The 13657-nt window shown below is 34.6% G+C and overlaps 1 protein-coding gene across 1 annotated transcript in view; it reads left to right on the forward strand.

Moving 5' to 3' along the window:
* Nucleotides 1–1358: 1358 nt before the first annotated feature.
* Nucleotides 1359–13657, forward strand: part of LOC132200328 (leucine-rich repeat-containing protein 24) — a 188953-nt gene continuing 176654 nt past the window's right edge. Inside the window, exon 1 of the mRNA XM_059625720.1 lies at nt 1359–1560. The gene's annotated coding sequence lies outside the window, so the exon portion shown is untranslated. The remainder of the gene's footprint in view (nt 1561–13657) is intronic.

Raw genomic sequence — 13657 nt, forward strand, 5'->3', positions numbered from 1 at the left:
TTGTGAAAAACAAATTTGAGATGGATTATTTTTTAAATAAAATATTAATTAAAAAAAGCACATATACATATTTATGAAGTCGTTCAAGAGTCACTTGACTCAATCTCGTTCTCACTCAAAGAGACAAGCCAAATTTATTCCATGCAATGAAAGTAGTCCTATTTTCGTCTTTTCCATCCTTGTCGGTGTCACACCTCAGGCCTGTCGGTCCGCGCGCAATCCAAAAGAGTTGGCTGGCTTTTGCATACCTGATGAGCTGGCAGCTCCATTATCAAGGAGAACTGTCCGTCTGTCGCATTATTTTTTCACTTCCCGTGAACGCTCTCTCAGTCAAAGACCGAAAAAGCAGCACATTCCAACCTCAAATGAGCATAAACAGCTTTAATCCAATCTTTCTACATTTGTATGATGAAAGAGAGAAAAGAAAATTAGTTATAAAAATATGTAGGGATTAGAGATTCAATTCTTTGATGTCAAAAGAGATGCTATAAACTTATCTGGATCATAATCTTACAATTATGTACAAATTAATTGAATTATGATTGGCCTTGTCTCAAAATGAGTATTTTGATGAAATAAATTTAAATAGAAAGAAATCACTATTTGCAGACTCTACGCTTTTGTTTACGTACAAGTTAACGAATGAAAAAATATATATATTTAAGAGAATATTCTAAATAAAATTCACAAAAAAATTGCTTTTGACATGATAATAATTTTAAAATAATTATTGTAGAATATGGGTAAGAGAGAAGTGGAAATCAGGGTTATATTTAAATTTGGATTTTGGATACATCAATCTTTTTTATTTTTTTTTTCTTATTTTGGATATTATCATTTCCTTTTATTTCGTTTCCATTTAAAAAACTTAAAAAAATCAATTTGTAATTAATTTACGTAAATAATTAGCTTCTTATTGATACCTCCCTCTTCACAATTGTTCACTATGGTAACTGAAAGTTTTCTACAGCAACATTATTAATGTTATGAACAATAAATTTTGTTTTGGCGGCATAATATTTGTGTGCTTTTATCGATGACTGTAAATTTGTGCGACATAAGAAATTTGAAACTATTGCTTGTATGGAATGTATATTTTATGTATTATATGAGTGGAGCATTCCTTGACATCGAGTGCAAAATATAGAAAAGATTGAAAAACCACATTGCTCGCATTCCTGTGCTGGCAGAAGGCGAGAGGCCGGAAGGAATGCAGTCTTTGGCTGGCATCCTTGGCGACCTTGGCCGGTCGGTGAAGAGATGTCGCCAGGGGTGGTTCTGGTCTACCCTCGCCGAGCACGCGGCGCCGCCTTTCGCCCCTGCTGCAGTTCAGTTCGCATTCGGCTCGGCGGTGGGAAAGAAGCAAACTTTCTCTGCCCATTGTTTTGGCCCAGGCTATAAACTTATTGTTAGTGGATGAAACATCTGATCTCGAACTTAACTGGACTGGATCATTGACGATTTCCGGACAAAGTGCGGTTTTGTCAGTGGAACTTTCAAAACTGTGTATCGACGAGATCCTCTTCGAAAGGGACAATTAATTCTTCACGTCTGATCAAGGTGTGTATGTAATTAATTTTTTTTATAATATATACATTTTTTCAATCAGTGGAGGTAAAGAAAAAGCTTATTATTATTTCAGGCAATATTTTGGGAAAGTTATTATTATTATTTTTTTTTTATTAATCGATCAAGTGTCAAGGCGGTCGTAAATTTTCCTCCCCGAATGACTAATTTCTAGGGCGTCCATGCTTGTTTGGCGACAGGCAATAAATTGCCCCAACGAACGATGGCGAAATAATTTGCCGTGCGTATAAATACGGAAAATCACTTTCATGATCGCGGCCCATAAATAAAACAAGCCTAACATTTACAATATAGGCGCGGCGTATGTATGTACGATAATCTTATCATGGAGCAGCTTATTTTGGGTTGTGGAATTTTGCGGATGGCCATCGGGTGGTTCAGCTTTACAAACGTGCCGTTTCTGCCGCGTTTTTGGCGCAGTATATTCAGCGCGTTTGGAGCAAATACTTTGACGATACGGAGAGACTTAATAATTGAACTGAAAGTGAAATGACGTTTTTAAAAAGCTCTTGAGTGAAACGGAAAAATTTTTAATTTTTTTCCTGACTATTTGATACTAAAATAAATAATTATTTGCAATATATTTCTTTATTAAACAGTTTTTGATGATTATAAGAATTGCATAGTTTTTAAAATAATATTTTATTAAAATATGCACCATTTTAAAAAAAAAATATTGAATATTTTTAACCCACATTTATTTTTATATATCAGGAGAAAAATATGAAATTTTAATAATATAAAAATGCATTATTTGAAAGTTGCTGTGTTAAGCATTTTACAAAATATACAAAAGTGTGCTAATTGTAAGAGTGAAATAATTAGATGAATTAATAATCTATAAAAATATTATGTAATCAGAAAAAAATAATTAAATATATGAAAGCTTTTTAGATGGAACTTGGATGTAGCATATTTAAAGAATATTAAGAATAACATTGCTAATTCAAGGCTTTAGGAAAAAGCTAATTGTAGGTCGGTGTAGGTTAGAAAGAGAAACACACATTTCCTCTATACTTTTGGGCGTGTTATATATAGAAGCCGTTCAGAGTCGTTCGGATCAGATGGATTTGGCCCATTAAGGGCCACGCACGTGATGGACGGTCCAATCAGAGTGGAAAGGGCGCCCCGGCAAACCATCCATTTAGGGCCAAAGGTGATCCAAAGGCAACTTTGTACTATGGAGGTGTCGCTCATTCTGCCACCCCACGGAAGCACAATCAGCAAAATCGGCCGCTTATCGCCCGCCCACGCCTTTCGCCAACGCGAATATCAATTATTCAGACGAGGGAGCAAAATAAAAGCGTATAAAAAACCGAATCGTGCCAATATCCAAGTTTCCATGAGAAAGCTCGTGCCGAGCCCCAGTCTGGATTAATTGAGCGGCTTTATATTTCGATTATTTTTATCCTTCCATGAAATGGTTTGAAAATATCATAAGATTTCCACGAATTTTCCTCTCATGGTGTTCAATTCTGGTCTAAGAGAGACAACAGCTGTTTGAAGTTTATTATTATTTTTGTGTTTTGTCATTAATATTGGAATTATTATTTTGATTATTTCTCATACTGGCATAAAAGATTCCAAGAATAAAGCTGAATAAAGTAAAATTCAGTTTTAGTACAGCTTGTATAGCAAAAATATATTCAAAAACTAAAAATTTTAGAGTTGCATATTAGGAGGAAATACAATAAATCTAAATTTAATTTAAAGAATATTTCATGCAAGTCCGGACATTTTTTGTTGATTTTTTAATTTTCCCCTTTTCTGAAAGTTCACAGAATAGCGATTGGAATTTTGTAATTTGAGAGATCATACATTTTTATGGAAAAATTTTTATTATCGATTTTCTCAAGAAAAGTTTTTTTATGTTTTAAAACCGTACATGGAGTTGAAATTTTTTTTATTAAAATTTGATTTTCAAATTTATATTTAATCGTTATCTATAAAGATAAAGTCATTTAATTTATACAATAATATAATATTTTTCCTCTTAAAGCCCGCATCAAGATTTTTTGTATCTTCATTCTGAATTCTGAAGTAAGTTCGAGAATCTGGCTGTAATCTCATCTGTAGTGCAATAAAGTTAATGCAGAAATACCAGACACTTCTTAGCAAAGCCAAATGCAAACTTCTGCGAGTCACCAGGGTGGAATCGCGAGAGGCTCTTGTGCGGCGCCAACCGTCCCTCGGAGACCATTTTGCGATTTCACTACGAAACATGGCGAGCTTTTAGTGTTTCGACTAACTCGGTGTTTGCCAGCGCAAAAGCCGAGTGCAAATGATTATTCATTATCGCCGTGGTGCAGCGAGAGGTCCGCAAACAACAATGGGACGGGCGCAGCACTCGCCAGCCGAGCCGCACACGTTCGGACGATGATAATAAAAAATTTGATTTATCCTTTTTACGCGCGACGAGTGCGAGAGTCGTCGTCGCTTTTATATTTTATACCCTTTTTTTGTTGTTTATTACCGAGGCATGACTGCGCACAAAATAATCGCCATCAATCATTTCGCGAGAGCCGCTTTTTATATAATATTATTGTTGTCCGGTAGCGCGTGAACGGTAATTAACCGAACGGACGCTTTTTCAAAATTTGCATCGCTGACTACGCCGAGCTGCTGTCGATCTACTCGGGCGGAAAGACAAAAGTTTGGTCGGACCGCGGAAAAAAATAACAACAACAGATATGAGAAGGGAAAGTTTTAAGAGAGGAAGAGAAAAAAAACGGAGAAATGAAACTTCTTCTTGGTCTTAATGAACTTTCAGAATTCATTTTCGCTTTTTGCAATAATGAAATCTAAAGATATGAATACAAGTAACACACAACTATTCCTTTGCAGGCTGAGCCAGACAAAGCTCTCTCTGAAATTTTGCGGGAATAAAATATTTGAGGATGAATATAAAGAAAATTAAGTCGAATATACTTGGAATTCTACCAGAAAACTTTCCTGCAGTTTGCTAAAAAAAAATTTATGGTTAAGAATGGATTCATCATTCATATTATGTGACCAAATTTACTGAAAAGGGTCAAAATGAAAAAAAAAATGAAAAAGGTACCAAAAAAAGAATGAATTTTGAAGAAATTTTTGAAGTTTATCCTTTTTTGATTGTTTTTATACTTAAATGACTAACTTTGTTTTATATTATTGTTATTTAATATCATTAGCTATAAAACATTAACTGCCTCTTATCTTTCAATTCAAATGAAATTTTGAATATTTTGCTTTTTAATTTTTTTATTGATTCCTCATTTTGTCTTGCGGTGAAAAGCTGTCATCACATTGCAAATCCCTTTCACAATTATTCATGAGAGTCATCAACAACTAATTTATTTCCGCGCACAAAAGGTCAAAAGTGCACGCTCTTTTCACGAAGTCAAACAACTTTTTCGTCGGTAGTCAAACAGCGCACGTGCAAAACACAAAGTACTGTATAAAGTCCACTCAATTTACGCGACCTTTCATCGGGTCGTGAAAGCGAGTGCCGTGATTTTCAGAGGAAAAATGATTTTCGGACGCATTCATTATTAACTGCTGCTGCGAGTGTGTCATTTATCACGAGAGCGAAGTGTGTGTAGTATCGTCGGAGTGCTTAAAATCGACTTGCACGCGCTACTCCGAATTCAATTTCGCGCCGCCCGCGCCTTTTTACATTTTTATTTTCAGCGCGAAAAAGATTGCAGACGGAAAAGCGCTTGGACGAAAATATATATAAAAAAATGACGCAACGCTCTCGAAACAAAACGAAAAGCTCTCTCATTCCGTTGATGGTGTTCAAATGACGCGAGAGCATAAACGTGCAACGCCCACACGTTTTGCCGGGTGTCAATTTTCCAACCGAAAATTGATAACTCTTCTTGAAATGTGTTCCTCCACTTCAGAATGGAGCGTATTGATTTCATTCAACAATGTAGTTCCTATTTTGTTAAATAAAAAATTTTGCCAATATTTTCCCAGAAATTAATAACAAATTAATTTTTAATTTAATTACAATTCTGTATATTTCTGAATAAAGCAATAATCTGTTAAAAATAATTGTATTAAAACAAAAAATTAACGTAATAGAAACTCTCATGGAATGAATCTAATTTTAAGATTCCTACTTGTTTCTTTCTTTTCCGAGGTGTTTTGTATTATTTTAATTGAACACTATTCAGCTTTATATTTTTAAAATTTAATACCAAAATTAACATTTCATAATGAGATGGATTTTGTTAAAATTTAAACTTCTTGAAATCTAAAAATGATTGAAAAACGTAAAAAATCATGTCACTTTTTTCTTCTTAAAATTTAAAAGTTTAAATTAAATGCAACTCAACTCTAAAATCACGCACCTTCAAAATTATTTTTGAAGTTTTCAAACCATTTTAAGCTCCGTTTAATTTTTATTCAAATTCTATAGAACTGAAACGACGCAATTAGAAAATGAGATTAAATTAATCCATATCATGTCTCCATATTAGTAAAATTGGTTTTGTTACCAGCACACTTTTAACTTTTGGCGGATTTTGAATTAAACAGTAACTGCACTTCAAGTGAGCATAAAATTTGCCGCGAATTCGGCCGCAAATCCGTGTGGATTTTAAGTGCCAGGCGAAGCATTAAATCGGTCGGTCGGTTCGCCGTCGAAACAAAGATGGATGGTGCGGCGGCGGAGACGTAAATCCGGCATTAGTGCGCCGTTTCTGTCTCTCGTGCGCGCGCGAACGTACCGCGAGCGCGTGTCATTAACAAGACCATCCCAATAAAACGACTAATTGCTGTAAAATTCGGCGGCGCGCTTTTAATGCCTCTCAGCCGGCGCGCGCTCGTTCTGCGCCAACTCTAAATCACCTGCCGCAAAACGCACACGACACTTTGGATGTACGAATTCGTCCGCCTCTGGCCTTTTGCACCACACTCGCTTACACGCACCACGCGAATGAAATGAATATGGGGAACGGCGGGATTAAACTGTTTGACGAAGAGCTGAAGAAATTGAAAACTTCATTTTGTTTTAACTTTTTTGCCAAACAATTTTGAAATTAAAAGCTTGCAAAACACTAATAAAAGTTCATTTTCTTCAATATTTATATCTCATATATCGCCTCAGGTCCTTTCAAAAGAGCAAAATCCATAGGGGTCACATCAAATTTTCCAAACTTTTTAGCAGGAAGAGAAAATTGATTAATTTGGCTCGGTGCCGTTGAGGCAATTATTTAGAGTAAAGAAGTTCATTATAACTAATTTTTTGCCGTTTTCGCAACATCATATTGATTTAAAACGCGCAATGGTAGCAAAAATATGAGGTTGATATAGACTATACCTTCCAATTGACAAAACCTTGAGCCAAAACGTTGGCTTTTCAATAATCAAAAATACAAATTTTAAGAACACATCGCATTAATAATATATTTTATTTCTCTAAACATTTGATTTGACTATGAATATTTTATTTGACTAAATTGCATTATTGAAAATTATTTCATTATTTACAAGGACGTCTTTTTTTGGCAAAAGGTTAATAATTAATTACTCTTTTTTTATTGAAAAAATATTGACTTCATTCTATGTTAGATTTTATTTGGTAAATTAATTATATTTTCAGTTAATTTCTATTCATTTATTTTGTTTGCAGCTATTTTTGACCATCCCCTTTAGGACAATAAAGTCAATATAAAGAGAATTGGCACAAAAGGCAATACAAACGCAATTTTCTCTCCATCTGTGCGACGACGAAAAAAAAGGGGCGCCGCCCGTTGCGAAAGAGTCTCGCGCTTGATAATTGATTTTCGTCGCTAACTGCCGCACTTTTGGCAAATACCGTGCCGTGTGCCCTTTTTAATTAAAACTTGTGCTGATTGACATAATTCAGCAGGAAAGGATCGGAAAGCATTGTGGTCAGAGGTCAAACGGTCACTGCCACTCTTACTCCCGATCGATCCTTTCGCAGAATTGTTTGTTTCGCCCTAGAGGTTTGAACGGAACCAATTTATTATGTATTATATGAACCTGTTTTCCTCGATTAAATTATAATAGAACATGATTAATTGGAAAGCATAAACCAGGACAGGCAGGATTAAATTAATGTCGGATAATATTGCTAAAATTTGCAACAAAATTTTTCCCTAAAAATCTTAAATTTTCACAACTTGCTTCATTATTAAATTCATTTTTAGATGATTTATTGTACATTTTTTCTATTGAAATTAGTATGTCGTCTCATTACATAAAATTATTTGTTTTGAGAACAAACTAAGTAAATCTTAAATAATTTTATTAATCCGTAAATAAAGAGAAAATTGAGCACATACATAAACATAATTATTGTTTTATTGACAATTTTGACATACATAGGCAATTTCTTGACAGATATGTCTAACGGGAGATCTACTTAACAAACGTGTTTTTATGTTTAGGGTTGATATTTTACTCATTTAAATAAGAATTGCCCTCTGAATAAATTTTATTCACATTAAATCCAAATGAATTTATCCTCTCGTAAATCCATAAAAAAATCAACACTGTTAAAATTTTGTTTTAATTGCAGCTTTAATATCACAATGAAATTTAAATTAGAAAAGAGCCTCATTTGATAATCAAATTCAGAGTGTGCGTAAGATAAAAATGAACAAAAAATAATTTTTACCCTTGTTTGCGCCGCACCCGATTTGCACACCCTCGTTTGTGTGTGCAGATCCGCCACCGAAAGCAAACAAACAACTTTGCAAGCATCCCGAGCAAACATTCGTATAACATGTTACATGAATGGCCGAAATCGGGAAAAGCGGCGGCCGGGAACAAATTCTGGTTCGCACAGAGGGGCCGGTTGTAACGAGGCAGAAAGAAATTCGTTCAAATTAACGCCTCGGGCCGTGTTGACACAGGCCTTAATAAGAATTTGTCGCCGGGCCAAATTTTAATTACACGCCGCCCGGTCTTTTGGTCTTTTTTTATAATTAATTTGGCTGATTTATCGCTGGCAAATGTTCAGTTATGGATTAAAAGTGCTGCACTATGTTTCACTCTCTCTCGGTTTATATTTTCGGGTCTTTTGTCCATTTTCCCTCTCTCGTGGTTTGTTTTTCCGACGAGATAGATCACGAACCGAAAACGTGCGAGCGTGAATAATTGCCGGCGGCCCCGTGAACAGACTACTTTTTGTTTCGTTCAATGTGCACACACCTAGCTGCTTTTTGTTGTAAACACACTCTGGGCGGTAACTCGGTCTGAATATAAAAATAGTGACCGAAGTGGCCATTAATAATATCAACCCTGCGCACTGCCGTGATTATTCACGCAGCTCGCACTTGTTTTTCGGTTAATGATGTTTGTGTGCTTAACATCAAAACAAGGGTATGCAGAAGACAGACTGGCGATAAATTATCGAGTTTCGTCACAACTAGATATATAGTAATGCAATGGAAAATGTACATAACTTTTTAAGATTATGATATTGTGCAAAATGAAATAACGATTTAAATTCTTAACTAATAACATAAATTATGCATTTAACATCTTATTTTTTGTGTGTTATCCATATTTTAGAATTTTGTTAAATTTTTATCTTAAAAATAAATAATTAATATTATATTTATTAATGCGTTGAACTTTAACTAAACCAGACTTATAATTTCTTTTATGTTTTACCTTATAATTTGTGTTTCTGTTTTTTTTTAAGGAATGTTATAAATTTAGCGTATATTTCAAATTTATGAATAGAAAAATAAACATTTCATCTTTTGAAGTGCGTGGTAGATGTACAAAGTTCATGATGGTTGTTATTTAATGATTAGTACTATAATAAAAATGAAAATCTTTGGATTAGTACCAAAGAAATATAATTAACTAATTAAAAGATCTGTATTAATTGTAAGATCTGACATTGCATTACATGACAATTTAGTTCATTAAATCTAGATTTAGATATTTGGTCGATAAATTTTATTTTTCTTCTCTGCCTAATCTAAATTGCATCTAAATTGACCAACTTAATTGAGTCATGAGATCCACGTTAAAATCGATTAAAAATACTTTAAGTATCTAATTGTAGGATATTTTTTGTTCAGAAAACCGACAAGAACAGAACAAAATGTGAAAAAAATTTAAGCTTATGGAGGATGAATTATGTTTAAATGTCTGATTGAAGGCATTTTTAACTTAAGAAATTGCGTCTCAGTGTTGTACATAAAATTTTCATTGTAAAAAAACTTAACTAAATCCTATGGTTCAAGAAACCTGAAATGAATGATATAATATTCTAGCATACAAGACTTCTTCAAATTTTAATTGCCAAAAACTATTTGCAAATGCGAAAAAAGAATTGATTTTATTTATTCAATCGTTGCAAATTTTCGTTTATATTTATATCAAGTAAAACAAAAATAATTCCAGAATTAAAAATGAAATTAATCTATGTGCGAAAAATGTTGAAAAGAAGAATCATAATAACAAAAAATTTGCCCAAAACAAATGACTGGAATTTGCAAGTCAAGCTTAAAAAATGACAATTAATATTTTTAATGAATTAAGTCAGATCGTGTTTTTAAATGTGCGTCGTGTTCTTTTTTATCCGCTCACTCCGCTGCAGGAAAAATCGAAACTCGTGGCAGTCGAAATGGCCGGCGAGTGAGGCGCGGAATCTGCGCCGAGGTGAATAAAAATTGGGGGCAGTCGTCGGCGCCGCTGCAGCACATTAGCGAAGATGGATAGCGGCATTGTTCCAACCCTTTCGTCTTCTTTACGCGCGGCGCCGTGATATCTCTCGCTTGCTCTCCTTTATTACGGACCGTGCAGTGCTGTGTCGTCATTAATGCCGCTGCAGAATGAAGCACCTAATACGCGAGATTACTCTTTCTGCTCGGCCCAGACTGAAGAATGGAGCAGCCCGAGCGGGATTTATTATTATGTTGCGAACCCGCGCGTTACTTCCACCTTTTGAGGAAGAACAAAGAGTCGTCGCTTCCTGTGGTTCTCTTATTGTCATAAAATTGAAAAACACGCACATGCACCTTGCACAGACGAGCGAACAGCTTTAAGTAGGAAATGGTTCTATAGTTGTCTGGAAAACCTCTTAAAATAATTAATATGAGTAGCAGGCCCTTGGAATATTTTTTTAAATTACACTTTCTGATAACATAGTAAATTTATGGAAATTTTTTGAATTTTAAGATAAAAACTTAGAAAACCAAAATTGTCAATTGTTTTCTTTTTTGTTTTCTATATTAAAAAAAGTTGAAATTACATGACATAATATCCATTATCCATGAAATTATAATATTTTTCAATATCCTACTTTATATTTAATTCAATTTAACATTTCTTTAATTGATTTTAAATGGGTTCTGAGAACTCATTTTTAACGTTTAGGGTAGTAAGTAATACCTTTGGAATTAATTTTGAATTTTAATCAACTCACCTGAAGCCAAAGCAGATAATCCAACAATTTTTAATGTTTTTTTTAAAGTAGATTTCATAATATAAAATAAATTAATATAATTTGAGTATGCGTCAGGTGTTGAATAAACATTGTCTTGCAGTACCCAAATAAACTTTTCTCAAACCTAAAATTGGCAAAGACCTAATTTTCGGGCTTACAGAGATAATTTTAATTTTTTTTTTTTTGTACAATGCTCTACCGATGGATGCATATTTTTTTTAACTGCAAAATTGATTGATTTTCAAAAATTTAATTTACTTTTCAAAGAAAAATTCATTGCAATAACGAGAGAAACAATGTTATCAAATCAGAATTCATACACGACAATTTGAAAACGCTCCATTTCTAGTCAGTAAAAGAGCTTTTTTAATTAATTTTCTATTAATAATCGCTGCTTTTATCCTACATGATTTCAATTACGGACTCTACAAATCATATGAATCTCTTCCCTCCTCAATTCCCTCTGGCTACGTACATATCGTGTCTGAAACAATTTGATATTCATGCCTCGGTTATATTAATAATAGAACGCCGTCGGCCATAAAAGTGTATAATTATTACAAGCTGGATGGCCTGCGCGCTCTCGTGCAGCCATTATTGCAAGCCGATGATCTTGTTGCACTCGCTGCTTTTTCTGCTCAGCCCAACTAACAGAGAGAAACTGCAGCGCTGAGGAGAAATAACTTTGTGCATGATTTATGGGCCCGATGGCTGCCGAGGCGCGCGCGCTGCTTTTGCAAGCGAAATATTTAATGCCTGCATTATGAGCTGATAAATTATTTCCAGTCACATCCGACGGCCGGGATCTTTTCCGCTGCACCTGCCGCGCGCGGAATTATTATATTGCCCAGACAAGACGTACGCCGAGCTTAACAGATGGCGCAAAAACTAGTTTGCGAAACGTGACTGATCTGCTTTGAAACGATTATTGCGCGCTCGGCGGTGAAATGTCGACAGGTCAGCAATTTAAATTCGAACTTACTATTACTTTTTGATTGTAATTTTTTTTAAAGCTCAGACGTTTTTCTCCTTCTTTTTTTACAAAATATGCATACAGTTAATTTCTCATTGGAATCTCTTTTTGAAGGAAATGCAGTATTCTTGCCAGTTTAAAATTTACGATAAATAATTTTCATTTTTTTATATAAATATAATTATCAATTTCAAGTCTCCTCCTATTATAAAATTATATTTACAACAATTGATGAAAATTGAAACTAAAAGTCAGTTATTCAGCAGCCTCGTTGTTGATTTGACCTTTGTCATTAGCTCTTGCCCACTGTGCGTTTAGCTGAATATGAATCTAGGGCCACATCAACTCAGCTGCCGCTCTTATTTTTATCTTTGGCCTAGTCTAGGCTTTTTGAGAGTCTATCAAATAATTTTTTATTAAATTAAATTAATAATTTTTTTCATAATTTTAGTTGAATTACTATTTATTATGGATGACGATGATCTACAAAATCCTCTTATTTCTTTTATTTTTAAATATTAAAAGAAAAACTCACTGAAAACTGAATAATTGGGGTCAGATTCCTTTTTTTCTGGTTAAGATTACGTTGCGATTAGTTTCAATTTTTGGTGTGCAATCGATAACTCGAGTTGAGGACTCGTTATTTACATAGTCAAATCAAGTCTTTGCAACAATAGTGGCTCAATTTTTCAATTGTTTTAAAAAAAATGCCAACAATGGCTCTTATTCTTGTAAAGACTTCATTTGAATATTATTTATAATTAATTTAGATAAAAATACGAAGCTTATTTATGATTATAATTTTTGTTAAATGTTTAATATTTTCAATAATATACCAAAAATTTCGCTGTCCTCAATTTGATATATTTTTAAAAAAAACATGACTGTGTTTCAAAACAAACTAAATTTTGCAAAAATTTTGAAAATTCGTTAACAAGATGCGGAACAAGACTTGAGCAAAGAAACCAGCATAACTCGACTTTCCGCCTAGGTGGTTTTTGTCCACTCACGCTCCGCAGTGCTTCTTCGTTGCTGCTGAAGGATTCGACAAGACCCCATTGTGTCCGTGTCTGTCCGTCGGTGCTCTCGGCAAAAAAGAGGGCCAAAATTGTCAATTTGCTGAGCAAAACACGCTCACAATTGGGCGGGCAGGCCAACAAAGCGCGCCCCAGGCGGTTCGGGCGAAATAATTTTGGGGCAGAACTCGGTCTCTGCGTGGGTCGCTGCAAAAGCGAGGAAAAGTACATCAAGGAAAGAAGTGTTTTTGCAAGCCCAGAGCGAGCGTGTCTTGTATGTGTGCTAAGTAAGAAGACTCGAGGAACTGCATTCCTGCTTAATGTGCACCGTGGCTGGAATTTCACCGACGAACGGAGGCAAAAAGCGGCCGAACGATTTTCCTGCGCGACCGCCATGCTGCTGAAATAATGCAGATGAATTTTCCGACTTTTTGTTATTTACAATGCAGGAGGGGAGGCTCGCGGATAAAAAATGCACACACGCGCGTTTATTACATGCGGGAATGGGATTAAGGAGCGTGCGTTTTGGAAATAAATCAGCCGAATGGGAAAATATACGAGTGGAAATAAAAGCAGAGTCAAGTTTCCCTGTTTATAAACTTTAACTTTGATAAATGACAAAATGATCAAAGACGTTGGCGTCGTTTCAAAACTCAACTC

The sequence above is a fragment of the Neocloeon triangulifer genome, unplaced genomic scaffold (assembly GCF_031216515.1).
Source record: "Neocloeon triangulifer isolate White Clay Creek 2 clone unplaced genomic scaffold, ASM3121651v1 ptg000014l, whole genome shotgun sequence".
Classification (NCBI taxonomy): domain Eukaryota; kingdom Metazoa; phylum Arthropoda; class Insecta; order Ephemeroptera; family Baetidae; genus Neocloeon; species Neocloeon triangulifer.